This window comes from Marmota monax, unplaced genomic scaffold (assembly GCF_021218885.2).
Source record: "Marmota monax isolate L192 unplaced genomic scaffold, Marmota_monax_Labrador192_F-V1.1 WCK01_AAM20220418_F8-fsc00192, whole genome shotgun sequence".
Taxonomy (NCBI): domain Eukaryota; kingdom Metazoa; phylum Chordata; class Mammalia; order Rodentia; family Sciuridae; genus Marmota; species Marmota monax.
In genome coordinates this window covers 324,583-341,153 of record NW_026693786.1, presented here as the reverse complement: position 1 = coordinate 341,153, position 16,571 = coordinate 324,583, and the positions used below count along the sequence as shown (strand labels likewise).

The window sequence follows — 16,571 nt, the reverse complement described above, 5'->3', positions numbered from 1 at the left end:
AACTCAGTGCCTCACACATGCTAGGCAAGTGCTCTACCACTGAGCCACAACTCTGCCCCAGAAAGGTAATTTTTAAGAAAGTGAATGACAGAATTGTGATTCAAATTAGGTCTGTTGACTACCACATCAGCAGTCTTTTCAGTAAAAGAATGTGTTTCTGTGTATGCAATTCCCTCTGCCTAGACTGTTTCTCTTCATCATCTTCATTTTGTAGAGAGAAAAATTGTTCAAAATCTCCCTATTCTTTAAGGCTCAGTTGAAAAACTCTCTCCTCCAAAAAGCTCCATGTGGTAACCCTCCTCTCAGAAAGCATTCTTCCTCTCGTCTGAATCCCATTATCAACTCCCCTCCCCAAATGACTGACACTATTTGGTTTGCCTTAGAATTATTTGAGGTTTTATTTGAATCTTTTTGTATTTGAGCACCTCGAAGGGGATTGGAGAGGTATGTTTGAGCTCAGGGGAGTAGAGTGTCCTTATGTATATGGTAGGGTCTTAGGAATTTTTAAATACTGAATCAATAAATGACCTTGGACTATAGATTGGAAACCATCATTTGACTTCAAGGATGTCTGAGAAACCGATAAGAACATTGCCCAGTGCTTGGCAGAATTTGGCTTCAGGATTGCCCCCCCCCCCAACTCTGTCTCTGTGAGTGTGTGTGTGTGTGTGTGTGTGTGTGTGTTGGAAGTCTAGTTTATTTGACTGGAACTTTTGATTTCTTTCTTAACCTGAAGATTAACCAGAGAGGCAGATTTGCTGTTGCAATCTTAGTACCACTAGGGAGTGTTCTTAGAGAGGCAGGGGTCAAATGGGGCCTCAAACTCTGAGCTGACCCTCACTGATCAGGCTATTTGTAATATCTGAGGAATAATGAAGGTGAAATTTCTTTGTAAACAATGCAGTGATGGACTATGGAGATTGGGTGAACTTTTTCTTTACCAGACTTAATGCTTGGGAGAATCTCACTGCCTGATAGTTCCTAAACCTGTTCTATCCGCTCAGTGCTGCCAGAGTAGCCCAGGGCTACTTTTCATCTTATAACACCCCTCTTTAACCTGCTACCCTACATCCCTGTCCCATATGCAGGTCTGGTTGAGGCCTCTATTAGGGTATAGGGAAAGGAGAAGGGGTCTCTTTGTATTACAGAACTTGGTTCCAATTGTCAATCATTGGGCCCTCCTATTACTGGGAGGGAGATGAGGAATGCAGAACGTAAGTCCCTTTTTACTGATATGCCACTGAAGCTGAGAGTAGGCAGGGACTTAATAAGCACTCATTAGTAGGTGATCTGAGTAACTGGAATTTAAACTGAAGCATAATTAACTGCAGTTTTCTACAAGGCACTCTACTTCTTTCAGCCTCAGTTTCCAACATGAATAATGGAACAGAAGATAGAAATCATACTGTGAGAGGATTCAATGCACAAGGACTGTGTCCAATAAAGGGCCATTATTATTTTCATTCACACAGTGGCTGGGACTGCACAGGGCACAGACCTACCATGCCTCCCTTGGCCTACATCCATGCATGGAAGTGTGCAGTGTTTGGCGTGAAGACCAAGAGCAGTTTGGACATACCTACCTGTTGACTCTCCACTGAAGCTTTGTACTCTAGCTATGAACCTACTCTCTTCTATTCACACATTCCCACCTCCCTCCCTGAGCTTTTTGGACCCTTACTGTTGTTGGTGCTTGGGTCTGTGGTAGGGCAGGAGTTCCATGCATTTTCTGTCCATCTTCATCACTGCAATGGGCTTTTGCACTTCCAAGGAATGACACCTTGGAGAATGAGCACCACTAAACTTTGGTCAAAGCAGGACAAAAGTGTATTTGAAGAAAGAGTGAAGGTTTTTATTGGGGAAATGTGAGTAGCTAAGGTAACTATAGAGTGGAGTGGTGAAAGACTGGGGCTCTAAACTCACCATGCCCCTAGAGGCAGCTACCCAGTTCCAGATTAGGAGAATAAGAGAAATGAGGAAGGTCCAGAAATAGATAAAGGTCAAAAGATAACATAAGGAAGAAATAGGTTCTAGGATATGCAAGGACAGCTTACCTCTGGTGAAGAGGAGGCAAAAGGGGCCAGTGCCTAATGCCTAGATCCCATTTAGGATAGATCTGTGGAGAAGGGGTTTTTCAGAAGTAAGAGAGGGGATGAAAGCAGAGAGGCCGATGAAAAATGAGGAGACATTGCAAACCCAACATTCTAGCCATGGTAGGGGAATCTTAAGAGTCTGAGAGAATAAAATAAGCTGATTTTCTAAAATAAAAATAAATGCAAGTCCTGACCATCTGCTTGGGAGAAGAGAACCAGAAGTCCAGGCCACAGAGCATTTATTTCAGGCTAGAACCTCTGCTGGTTACTTACTGATACAAACTCCCATCAGGCTCACTACAATCAAAGGGTATAGATGGTTTATCAGCCCTATTTTACAGGGATGGAAGATGGAGGTGATAATGGAGGCTCCGTGAGGTTTAAAAACTGACCCAAGGTAAAAATTCCAGTAAGAAACAAATGGTAAATCATTGTCCATACTTATCACAATGTTCAAACAGGACCTAGTACTTGGAAAATAATAACCTAGCTGTTATGTCCATATTCACTGAATATATAAGAGGGATAAAAGGGAAATTTTGCAAGAGATTTAGATTAGTTCTGAAAAAGAACATGCCTGTCATAAGGGCTGGGAAGCACTGGGATGGGCGAAAAAGTTGATGAAAGCCCCCCACTATAGTGGTACTTTTGTTAGGTTCAATGAACCTACATTGACCCATCATTATCACTCAAATCCACAGTTTACTTTAGAGTTCACTCTTGGTGGTGTACATTCTATGTTTTTTGGCAAATGTATGACACATATCTACCATCATAGTATCACGTAGAATAATTTTGCTGCCCTAAGTCTTGTGTACTTTGCCTGTTCATCCTTCTCCCCTCCTAACCCTTGGCAACCATTAATTTTTTTTACTAGTTTTATAATTTTGCCTTTTCCAGAATGTCATACGGTTGGAATTAGTAGTAGTAGTAGTAGTATTGTAGTACTTGGGATTGAATTCAGGATCTCATACGTGCTAGGCAAATTCCCTGGCACTGAGTTATACTCCCAGCCCTTTTTGTTTTATTTTTATTTCTTTAGTTTTTGGTACCAGAGATTGAGCACAGGGACACTATAGCACTGAGCTACATCCCCAACCCTTTTTATCTTTTGAGACAGGGTCTCACTAAGTTGCTGAGGGCATTTCTAAGTTGCTAAGGCTTTGAATTTGTGATCCTCCTGCCTCAGCCTCTGGATCCACTGGGATTACAGGTGTGTGCCTCTATGCCCAGCCTTTATTTTGAGACAGGGTCTCATTAAATGTCTCAGGCTAGTCTCAAACTTGCTATTCTCTGCCTCAGGCTCCTGAGTAGCTGAGATTACAGATGTGTGCCACCATGTCTGGCCATATAGTTGGAATTACTTATAGCATGTAACCTTTTCAGATTGATTTCTTTCATTTAATAATATACATTTAATGTCAAACACAAATGAAAATGGAAAAACAGCCAATGCCTGATTTCTGTTCCCTATTTTCCCACTCACAATCATTTACTTAGGTACCCTTTGACCCCATGGGAAAAATATCTAACATTCAGAACTACCAATACCAGGAAGAACAGAAAAAAATTTCGAGAATGAAGCATTTCCATCATAGTGAATTCTTTTTTAAAAAAAATTTTTTTTAGGTATAGTTGGACACAATATCTTTATTTATTTTTATGTGGTGCTGAGGATCAAACCCAGTGCCTCAACACGTGCGAGGCAGGCACTCTACCAATGAGCTACAGCCCCAGCCCCATCATAGTGAATTCTTAAGCACTTTTTCCATATATGTGGCATGCTGGTTGAATGTCTTTTGGCAAACTGTTACACGTTTGGCATGGATAGCCCACAGGTTGGTGTCTTCAAGAAGGCCAACCAGATAGGCCTCACTTACCTCCTGCAAAGCATCAATAGCTGCGCTCTGGAAGCACAGATCTGTTTTGAAGAAGTCCTAGGCACTTTCTTGCACCAGGAGGTGGAAAGGGAGTTTGCCAATCAGAAGTTCAGTAGACCTTTGGTAACGTCAGTACCAGGCCTGTAACGAAGGGGTTTCTTCACCCATCCAGCAGAGGGCGCACTTTGTAAGCGGCTTTTGTAGCCAGTTGTTTACTGGGTCTTTTACCACCAGTGGATTTGTGGGCAGCCTGCTTTGTAGGAGCTATGGTAGCAACACCTCCTTACTTACCCACCTTCTCCTTCTGCTGGAGCTCCGAGAGCTAGAGGCCATGCTGGTGTTAGAGAGTGGCGGCCTACTTGGTAGCCGGTTCCACGTGCCCAAGTCACTGAAGCCTAGGTAAGTAGGGGGAGGGTAGGAGGAGCCCAGCTGCGGGCGGGGGGGGGGATAGTTTTAAAAATTATTATTATTATCTTGCTTAGTATTCTCTGAGTCTCCTGTATGTGGTCAAGAGTGTCTGACATTCTGGCATTAATTTTGGAAAATTCTCAATTAAAATATTTCATGTTTTTTTTTTCTCTTTTACTTTTGTAGTATTCCCACTGGGCAAAGTTTATATCTTTTGTAGTTGTTTAACTGTTCTTAGTATGTTCCTTTTAAAAATTCTTTTTCTCTTTGTTTTTCAGGTTTGCAAGATTCTAATGTCATATTCTTGAGCTTGTAGATTCTTTCCTTCTCTATGTTTAGCATAATAACAAGTATTCAGGAGCATTCTTCATCTCTGTCACAGTGTATTTAATCGATAGCATTCTCTTTTAGGATTCACATCTTCTTAAATTACCTATATGCTCTCATATGTTGTCTGCCTTTCCTATTAGGGCCTTTTACATGTTAATCATAGTTTTAAAAATTCCTCATCTGGTAAATCCAACATCTATACAATATCTCACTTTTCTTCTGCTGCTTGTCCAAATCTTTCAGACTGTGCTTCTTGCCCCTTTTTAAATAAATATTTATTTTTTAGTTATAGGTGGACACAGTATCTTTATTTTATTTTCATGTGGTGCTGAGGATCGAACCCAGTACCTCTTGTATGCTAGAGGAGCACTTTACCTCTGAGCCACAACCCCAGCCCCCTTCTTGCCTCTTTTAGTATGGCTTTTGATTGTTTTGAAAGGTGGGCATGATATACTGGGTGAAAGGAAAAAGCATAAAGTAAGCATTTAGTGATGTGGTGGTGAGGAGTAGTGGGAGGAGAAGCATTCTGAAGTTCTGTGATTAGGTCTTAGAATTTTAGTGATGCTTTACCACTGGATTGTGAACTTGACCAGCGATAATCAGTTCTTCCCCACCAGTGAAATCAGACAGCTGGAATGGATGAGTTGTATATTATTCTTCTCTTATGATGAAGACTAGAGCAGGCAGGGGTGTTTTTCTTTCACTGTGATTGATTAGTCACTGATAAATATGCCAGCACATTGGGCTTTGGTAAAATAGTTTCTCCAAAGAGAAGGCCCTTTTAAAAACAAAATTCTCTGTCATATTTTAAAATTGTTCCTTTGTTTCCACCCATGCTGGAAGCATGAGGGGATTTTTCTCCCATATTCATGGTAGTCACTGATAGAGCTCCTAGAATAGGGGCTCTCTTATGACTAGGTTTCCATGAAATTTTTAACTCTCAGACTCCTCCACATTGATTCTCCAAATTTGTCAGTTACAGTTTAGGCTTTCCAACACAGCTAATGGTTCCTGTAGAGGTTGCTAATATGATTTCTGGTCAGGAAAATTATGATTCTCTATATTAACCCATCTTTCCAATTTTAGGAGCAGTGTTTTGTCCAGTGACTTAACTTCTCTGAGGGATCTAAGAAGAGTTCTTGATTTTTCAGTTTCTTTAACATTTACTTATTAGGATAGAGTGACAACTTTTTTTTTAAAAAGAGAGAGAGAGAGAGAGAGAGAGAGAGAGAGAGAGAGAGAGAGAGAGAATTTTTTAATATTTATTTTTAGTTCTCGGCGGACACAACATCTTTGTTTGTATGTGGTGCTGAGGATTGAACCCAGCGCTGCGCGCTACTGCTTGAGCCACATCCCCAGCCCGAGTGACAGCTTTTAAAGTCCTTAAATGCTAGGCAGAAAACCAGAAGTCCAGTTTTTGTATTTCTTTTTTAAAAATATTTATTTATTTTTTAGTTGTAGTTGGGCACAATATCTTTATTTTATTTATTTATTTTTATGTGGTGCTGAGGATCGAACCCAGGGCCTCACACATGCTAGGAGAGCACTCTACCACTGAGTCACAACCCCAGTCCCAGTTTTTGTATTTTCAATGATTGAAAAAAAAAATCAAAAGGCTATATCTTGTGGCATGTAAAACTATGAAATTCATAGTTCAATAACCTTAAATAAAGTTTTATTGGAAAATTACCAAGTCAGTTTTTCACCCTTTTTAGATTACTTTTTTTTTTTTTTTTGGATACTGGGGATTGAACTCAGGGGTGCTCAACTAAGCCACATCTCCAGCCCTATTTTGTATTTTATTTAAAGACAGGGTCTCACTGAGTTGCTTAGTGCCTTGCTTTTGCTGAGGCTGGCTTTGAACTCACGATCCTCCTACCTCAGCCTCCAGAGCTGCTGGGATTACAGGCATGTGCCACTGCTGCTGGCTCTCTGATTACTTTTGTAGTACAAGGGCAGAATTGAATTGTTTACTACAGTGACTCTATGACTCACAAATCCTTGAATATTTATTGTTTGCCCTTTTATAAAAAGAATTTTCTGACTTATTCTCTAATTTAATAGATAATGAAGAATAAATTGGAGGTGGGGAAATTTAAAAATTCCTACCATCAAATGAAAATGGAAACACAAGATACCAGAACCTGTACAGTATGGGGAAAGCAGTACTAAGAGGGTAATTTATAACTATGAGTACCTACATTAAAAAAAAGAGGCATTTCAAATAAATAATCTAGTGATTATATATTGATGTATTAAAAAACAAGACCAAATCTATCCTAAGATAGTAGAAGGAAGAATTAATAAAGATCAGAGCAGTCGGCCTTCCTGCTGCAGGGCTGAGCTGCTACTGTGGCGTTTTCGCGATTCGACCCAACGCACCCCCCTCTTGCGACATCATGGTGGCGTACTGGCGACAGGCTGGACTCAGCTACATCCGATACTCTCAGATCTGTGCAAAAGCAGTGAGGGAGGCACTGAAGGCAGAATTCAATCAAAGTAAATGCCGAGAAGACTTCTGGCAGCAGCACAAAAATTGTGAAAGTAAAAAAGGAATAATTAACCCTGACTAAAGCTTTAAATGCTACATTTTCAAGGTGAAGAAGTGTGAGCACATGCTATGGCAAATTAAAATCATCTCACTTCATGAAAAAAACTGTCTTGTTCATAAATTGACGATGCCAATAAATTGATATATGGTTCACTCTTAAAAAAAAGATCAGAGCAGAAATAAATGAAATAAAGAGGAGAATAATACCACAAAGGATCAATGAAACAAAGAGTTGGTTCTTTGAAAAGATAAACAAGATTGAAAAACCCTTAGACAAACTAAAATAAAAAGAGAAGGCCTAAATAAATAAAATTAGAGTCTAAAAGGGAATATTACAACAGATACCACTGAAATTCACAAGATCATTAGAGAATATTTGGAAAAATTATATTTCAACATATTGGAAAATCTATAAGAAATATACAAATTTCTAGACAGATATGACCTACCAAAATTGAACCAAAAGGATATAAAAGTCCTAAACTGATCAATAACAAGGAATGAGACTGAAGGAGTAATAAAAAGTACTCCAACAAAGAAAAGTCCAGGACTGGATGGATTTACTGCTGAATTTTCCCAGACTTTTAAAGGATAATTAATACTAATGCTCCTCAAACTATTTCATAAATAGAAATGGACAGGAGTTTTTTTTAACCTTTATTTTATTTATTTTTATGTGGTGCTAAGGATCAAACCCAGTGCCTTACTAGTGCTAGGCCAAGTGCTCTAACACTGAGCAAGAACTCATCCTGTGGATAGAACTGTTTTTTTTAGTTGTAGATGAACACAATACCTTTATTTAATTAATTTATTTTTCATGTGGTGCTAAGAATCAAACCCAGTGCCTCACACATGCTAGGCAAGCGCTCTACCACTGAGCCACAACCCCACCCCCCTGGACAGAACTTTTTTTTTGTGTGTGTGTGGTGCTGAGGATTGAACCCAGGGCCTTGTGCATGTGAGGCAAGCCCTCTACCAACTGAGCTATGTCCCCAATCTACTGGATAGAACTTTTAAAAACACATTTTATGAAGCCACTATTACCCTGCTTCAAAACCTGATAAGGAGGGATGTGGAGATAAGAAAAATAGTAGAATTAAACAGACATTATTATTTTATGTATGTATGTGACTGTATGACCAATGTGATTCTACAATATGTACACTCAGAAAAATGAGAAATTATATCCCATCTATGTATGATACATCAAAGTATATAAGTGCATTCTATGTCATGTATAACTAATTAAAACAAATAATAATAAAAAGAACTCAAACCTGATAAAGACAAAATAACAGAAAAAGACACTATCGACCAATACCCTTGGTCTTGAACATAGATGCAAAAATCCTTAGCAAATACTTGCAAATTGAATTCCAGAACACAATAAAAAGATCATATGGGCTGGGGCTGTAGCTCAGTGGCAGAGCACTTGCCTAGCATGTGTGAGGCACTGGGTTCCATCCTTAGCACCACATAAAAATGAAACAAATAAAATAAAGGCATGCAGTCCATCTACAACTACAAAAACATAAAAATAAAAAAATCATACATCATAATCAAGTTGGTTTCATCTTAGGGATCTAAGGATGGCTCAACATATACAAATCAATAAAAGTAATATGGCACACAGAATCAAGCATAAAGACCACATGATAATTTTAATAGATGAAGAGAAAGTCTTGGATAAAATTCAATATCCATTCATGATAAAAGCCCTGAAGAAACTAGATATAGAAGAATATATAGTTTTTATTAAGTTGAGGTATGATACTTCTAGATTTGGAGATAAAAGGACACACAGTCCTTGATTTAAAGGAGTCACAGTCTAATGTGGAAGATAAACATGTTGAACAAATATTTATAGTGAATGTCAGAATGGCTGTGATGGAGGAATATAAGATGCTATGAAAGGAACAGGAATGAAGCAGGTAGCTGGTTGTGGTAAAAATGTGGGAGTAGTGATTATGTGGTGAAGAAGGTAGGGGAGGATGGGAAATGGTAAAAGGCAGGAAATACTTTGCCTGACATACAGTATAATTTTGCTGTTATTAGTTAGGCAGAGAAATCAGGAAAGGGAATCCTTGAAAGAGAATAAATACTGTGAAAAGATTTAAGATAATGGTTCATTGCAATAGTCTAGCTATTGCTTTGTGTTTATAGTCTTCAATACTTACTGACCTCACATCCATCCATGTTCTCCACTCTGCTTGGTAAGGATTGTTGACCTATCATGTGCATATAATAAAATTTTCTTGTTTATGAGTAGAATTGTAAGAGCCTGGACAAACTAGGCTGTGTATTTACTAGCATAATCAAGATATAGAAGGTCGGGGCTCTGGGTTTGATCCTCAGCACCACATAAAAATAAAATAAAGATGTTGTGTCCACCAAAAACTAAAAAATAAATATTAAAAAAATTCTCTCTCTCTCTCTTTTTAAAAAAAGATATAGAAGGGTTTTATAACCTCCAAAATTCCTTTGTGCCTCTTTTTAGTAAAACCCTCCCCCAGTGACTGAAGTCACTGATCTCTTTTCTGTGATTATTCTGCATTTTATAGAATATTAGAAATGAAATCATGTATTATATAGTCTTTTCATTCTGGTTTTTTTCACTGATAATAATGTATTTAAGATTTTTTAAAAAATATTTATTTAAAAATACCAATGACAAACACATTACATTTCAAAATAATATTCTTAAATATACTTTTTAAAACTAAAAATAACACTTAGAATATAGGCATCTGTCTGGATTTTTAATGTGTTATTCTTGTATGTGTTTCTACATTTAATCTGTTGCCAAATTTATTTTGGTTGAAATATAAAAAGAAAATTTATACCAAATAGGTAAATACTTACAAAAGGGCATGATATTTCCATATATTTTTTTAGAGATCTATAGATACTTTTCTTTAATGCTAAACCAAAAAAAAAAAGTAGTAGTTACTAAAAGTGAGTTGTGTCGTGGAATCTGAAATCTTATCAGTGAACTTTTTGTGTTCTATTATATTAAAATCCATTGACTGGTTTAGACTTTTAAACACTTTGGTGTTATGCATGATTTAAAAATGTAACTTTGTTTACATAACACAGATCTTCCCAATAGTGACACTATTTCATTATATATTATCTAAAAAAACACATTCATGAATATAAATACCCATTTCATTAGAAAAAATGTTAAGTATTAAAAAACAGTCAATCTCATAACAGTAGATAAAAATTTTACAAAATTGAGCTTCAGTTGCAAGCTTATTTACATTTATGATTGGCAACAAGTGCTGCCAATTTTTGTTTCCCATAAAATGATAAACTTACTTTCTTCATTTTTGAGCAAAACTTGACAATACACAAACCAAGTTAAATGTAGTTTGTAGGAGATCCAAGATGGCGGACTAGAGGGAGGCTGCATTCCTTGTTGCTCCATGACCTGGGATTCAAGCAGTGGGAATACTGTTTCTTTGCGAGTTATTAGAAGTTCCCCAACAGCTGCTCCTGGGCAGGACCCCTGGCCATTGCTCCCATGTGGACCCCATCTACAAGCATGGGGCTCCCATCTTGGGACACTGCAATCACTGCCATAGTTGCCTGCTCCTGGGACACCAGACAGGGTCTGGAGACAGCCACCAGCCATAACACTGCATGCCACAGAGCTATATCTCCGAACATGCCGTCCAACACCACTGCCCGGCCTGACCCAACACCCCATCTCTGAAAGCAGCCGCCTCTATCTTGGGATATCCTTGCTAACATGGGTTATCCTTGCTACCACTATCACCATCTTTAGTTGGGGCAACTCCCAGCTTGGAACACCGACTGGGGCCTAGAAGCAATATCAAGGTACCTATAGTCCTCCAACTCCCCCTTTCCCCTGCAGCCACTAACCTAGCACAGTGCTTTTGGCTACTTGGCTGGTCAGTAGCTCCCAAAGACTGGTCCTGACCTACCCCATACAAAATAGCTCTCTGCAACAAGGTGTGCAGGCCCCAGAGCACAGCTCACAAGACCTCTGGAAAGAGAGGTTCTGATTGGTAAGTTGAAAGGGAAGGAGTGAGTGAGATACAATTTAGAGGCTAAAGAAAAGACCAGGAATTTCGAGGACTACAGGCGATATAAGGAGATAACACCAGGTGCCCACCTCCCACAAGTGGACTACAAAGGAGATCCTTGGGGTCCAGTCTCCCAAAGGGGACTGGCAAGTGCTACACCTCACATCCAGAAGTTCCACTCCCCAAACCAACCATTTCACCCTAATAACCTTCACCATCCTGAGGGGAGATACCAGCAAACAACAGACAACCACACATATTGGATGAGTTAAAGGATGATATAAGAGAGCAAATACAGAAAGCAGGAAAGATACTGAACTTCAACAGAAAAAATCCTTTAATTTTTCTTTGAATATTTTTTTTCCTTTTCTCTCTCTCTCTCTTCTCCCGACCTCACATCCTCAATATTTGCAAAACCAACTACTTTTCATGGATTAGGTTATTGAGGACTAGGATGTCTGAATAGCATACTACAGTTGTATTGTATATTGTTTTATCTCCTATTTTTACATTTTTTATTTCTCTTAATTATTATGTTTGTTTTTTGTATTCTCTCTATAGTCTTCTCAATTACTTGTCTCCCCCAAGTCACTTTCTCTCTTTTCTCCTGCTACTAGCCAACTTCTTTTGATTCCTCTTTCTTGCTTCCTATTATCTAATAACTCTATATCCTCACCTTCTAAACATCTCATCCTATACCACACCCCAGTTCTCTTTGTCCACCATCAGAAACTATAGACCTTTTTGCAAACCTACTGTTTATATTGTAGATAATAATTGAACTCACCATTTCTGTAATATTGTGATAAAACCATAAATGTCTTAATAGGAGCTATTTGGTTTAAGGCAGTATATTGTTTGTATTTGGATCTGTTAATATTGATCTCTCCCTTAAAGGATAGGTACTGGAACCCTGCATGGACACAATAAACCTATAGGATAAAAACTTTAACACCTCGGATCCATAGTGCTAGAAGGGAAGACACACAAACAACATGAGAAAGCAAGGGAAGTAAGTGCCCCAAACAAATCAAGATACTATGTTATTACAATCCATGGCCAGTAACACAGAAGAAATGCCAGAGAAGGAGTTCGAGATGTACATAATTAAAGTGTTCTGTGAGTTAAAGGATGATATAAGAGAGCAAATTCAGGCAGCAAAAGATCATTTCGATAAAGAGCTACATAAGCAAATACAGGAAGCAAAGGATTACTTCCATAAGGAGATAGAGACTCTGAAAAAATAAACAAACAGAAATCCTTGAAATGAAGGACACAATAAATCAAATTAAAAACTCAATAGAAAGCATCACCAATAGATTAGATCACTTGGAAGACAGAACCTCAGAAAATGAAGACAAAATATATAATCTTGAAAATACAGTTGACCACACAGTGAAGATGGTAAGAAACCATGATCAGAACATTTAAGAGTTATGGGATAACATGAAAAGATCAAATTTAAGATTTATTGTGATAAAGGAAGGCATAGAGTTACAAACCAAAGGAATGAACAATCTATTCAATAAGATAATATCAGAAAAATTTCCAAACCTGAAGAATGAATTGGAAATGCAAATAAAAGAGGTTTGTAAGTCTATGCCTTCCTTTATATTTGGTTTATTTATTTTTATGTGGTGCTGAGGATCAAACCCAGTGCCTCACATGTATGAAGCAAGCACTCTATCACTGAGCCACAACCCAGGCCCTGTGAATTATTATTTTGAGGGGTTCTGAGGGAGCTAATTATACAATTCACATTTCTCACTATACTTGCAAAATGTTTTGTGCACAGGTAAAATACTATACAAATGGATATTTAAGTGTTTAGGTATTTTATTCTTTTCTGTTGGTGTATTATATATAATAGTGTGATTCATTGTGCCATATTCATACATATGTATAACATAATTTGATCAATCTCATTCTGCAATACTCTCCATTTTACAATACCCCCCCCCCTTTTCCTCCCTCTCTCTTATCCTCTTCCTCTATTCTACTGGTCTCCCTTCTATTATAATTATCTTTATTAGTACATTATAATTATATATTAATTGGCTTTTATTATGGTGTATTATACATAAACATAGCATAATTTTGTTTATGTCATTTTCTAACACTTCCTCATGACCTACTGGCCTCCCTCCCTCTCAATCACCTTCCTTTGCTTTGTCTTCCATCTGTTTTTTATAAGTGAAAGAAAAGTGGCACAGGACTGATCACACAGGCACACTCCAAGGATAGAGGCATAAGCAGATTTATTGTCAGGCCCCTGACAGGGTGCTCCACACAGAGAGAGGAGCAGCAGTAAGTGAGGGAGAGCATCAGGAGAGAGAGAGCAGCAGCAACTCCCCCTTGAGCATTACTTTTTATAGGCCAGAATCATGGGCACCATCGGTTAGGGGCAGGTTTAGCTCTTGAACCTGGCATAGCAAGCATCACCTGATTTTGTAGAAGGCAAGTTACTGTTTCTTGAGAACAGAGAACAACTTTTTATCTCTCAAGGAGAGAACCGAGACTGGCAGATTTCTATCTCTTGAGAATAAGAACACTATTCATAAAGTAGGGGTGGGGGAAGGAAGATGGCTGTAGTTATGCCAACAATAAGGTATCTTTTTTATTCCTTTATTCATATTTCTAGCTTGAATACATGAGATAAACATTTGATGCTTGGCTTTCTGAGTCTGGCTTATTTCATTTAGCATTATGTTCTCCAGTTCCATTCATTAACCAGCAAATGCCATAATTTCATTCTTCTTTATGGCTGAGTAAAACTCAATTGTGTACATACACCTCATTTTCTTTATTCATTCATCTATTGAAGGACACCTAGGCTGGTTCCATAACTTGGTTATTGTGAATTGTGCTGTACACTATAGTATGCTGATTTTAATTCTTTTGGATAAATAACAAGGAGTAGGATAGCTAGGTCATATGGTGACTTCAGTATTGCTTTTGAGGAATAACCATACTGATTTCCAATGTGGTTGTACTAAATAGCATATCTAACAACAATGTATAAGTGTACCTTTCCCCCACATCTTCACCAGCATTCATTATTATTGGTATCCTTGATGATTATCATTCTATCTGGAGTGAGATGAAATCTCAATGTAGTTTTGCTTTGCATTTCCTGATTGCTAAGGATGTTGAACATTTTTGACCATTTGCATTTTTTCTTTTGAGAAATGGCTGTTTAGTTCATTTGCCCATTTATTGATTGGGTTTTTTTTTGGTGTTTTTCTTTAAATATCTTTATTTTGTTTGTTTTATGTGGTGCTGAGGATTGAACCCAGTGCCTCATATGTGCGAGGCAGGTGCTTTGCCACTGAGCCACAACCCCAGCCCCTGGTGTTAAGTTATATATATATAACTGGCACAGATTTTCTCCCATCCTGTAGACTGTCTCTTCATGTTATTAATTGTTTCCTTTGTGGTTCAGAAGCTGCTGCTTTTTTTTCTGTTTAGAAGCTTTTTAATTGAATGCAATCATACTTATTGATTCTTGGTTTTATTTCTTGAGCTTTAGTAATCTTATTAAGGAAGATGATGCCTGGATGGACTTTTTTTTTCTAGCAATTGCAGTGTTTCTGGACTTCTAGAGCCAATAAACAAATTCAGCAAAGTAGCAGGATACAAAACCAACATATATAACTCAATAGCTTTCCTGTACTAATAATTAACACTGTTGATAAAGAAATCAGGAAAATGGTTCCATTCACAATAGCTTCAAAAATGTAAAATACCTGTTAATATATTTAACCAAGGATGTGAAAGACCTACATAATGAAAATTATAGACCACTGAAGAAAGAAAGTAACTGAGGAAGACCTTAGAAAATAGAAAGACCTCCTATATTCTTGGATAAAAAGAATTAATATTGTTAAAATGACCATATTACCAAAAGTGATCTATAGATTTAATGCAATCTCCATCAAATTACCAATGACATTCTTCACAGATACAGAAAAAAAGTCCTAAAATTCATATGGAAGTATAAACAGCCCAAAGAATTCCAAGCCGTAAGAGCAATGCTGAAGATACCATAATGCCTGATTCCAAATTAAACCACAGAGTTATGGTTAAAAAAATGAACGAACAAACAAACAAAAACAACATAGTATTGTAATAAAAACAGATATGAAGACAAATGGAATAGAAGATATGGAGACAAACCCATACAGATACAATCATCTGATCCTTAACAAAGGTACCAAAAACATGCTGGAGAAAAGACAGCCTTTTAAACAAATAGTGCTGGGAAAACTGGATATCCATATGTAGAAGAGTGAAGCTAGAGCTTTATTTCTCACCCTGTGCAAAAATTAACTCAAAGTGGGTCAATGACCTAGGAATTAGACCAGAAACACTGCAAATACTATTTTATTATTCTTTCAGTTGCATAAATTGATGGGACCATGTAATAATTTGATGCATGTATATAGTGTGTAATGATAAAATCATGGTAATTAACATTTTCATCCCTTTAAAATTACAAAAAATTATTAGCATTTGTGGAGTAGGATATGATATTCCAATACATGTATACAATATGTACTGATCAAATCAGGATAATTAAAGTTTACATCTCCTTATTATTTGTGTTTGGTGCCTTTGAGCTCCTCTGTTCTGAAGTTTATAATTAATTAAATTAATTAATTCATTAATAATTAAATAAGTAAAATTTATAGATTTTATTATTCATAAAATTTACAATATATATTGTTAACTATAGTTATCTCACTGCTCTATGTCTCTCATCTATTCAAGTAAGGGCCTGAATAGATTAAAAAAAAAGACTGTCCTTCACATGAAAATGACACCTTCTCCTGTCTGATTGCTTTGATTTGAGACATTAGTTTTTCTAACCTTTGGACTTGAAATGAAACCTTGATTCTTGTGTTGTATGCCAGCTTTCAGACTTGGGGTTATTCTATCAGTTCTCTAGCTTTTGGACACAGATTGGAATTTCACATTGGGTCTTTTAGGTTTGCAGATATTGATACTTAGCTTCCATTATCATGTGAGTCAATATCTATCTATCTATCAATCACTCATCTATCATCTATCTGTATCTATCATTTTGTGTGTCCATTTGGTACCAAGAGTTGTTCTAGAGGAACAGAATTTTAAGGATGAGTTTTCTGAATTGGTCTGGAATTTCTAGAATTGTCTTTCTAATCTTGTTAGATTTAAAGATGCTATTGACTTTAATTCCAGTAATACAAAGAGCACCATGGCAAGATCTGATAAGAGA

General features: G+C 37.3%; 1 pseudogene; it reads left to right on the top strand.

Moving 5' to 3' along the window:
• Positions 1 to 7,072: 7,072 nt before the first annotated feature.
• LOC124105034 (ATP synthase subunit epsilon, mitochondrial-like) lies at positions 7,073 to 7,367 on the top strand (annotated as a pseudogene).
• Positions 7,368 to 16,571: the final 9,204 nt, after the last annotated feature.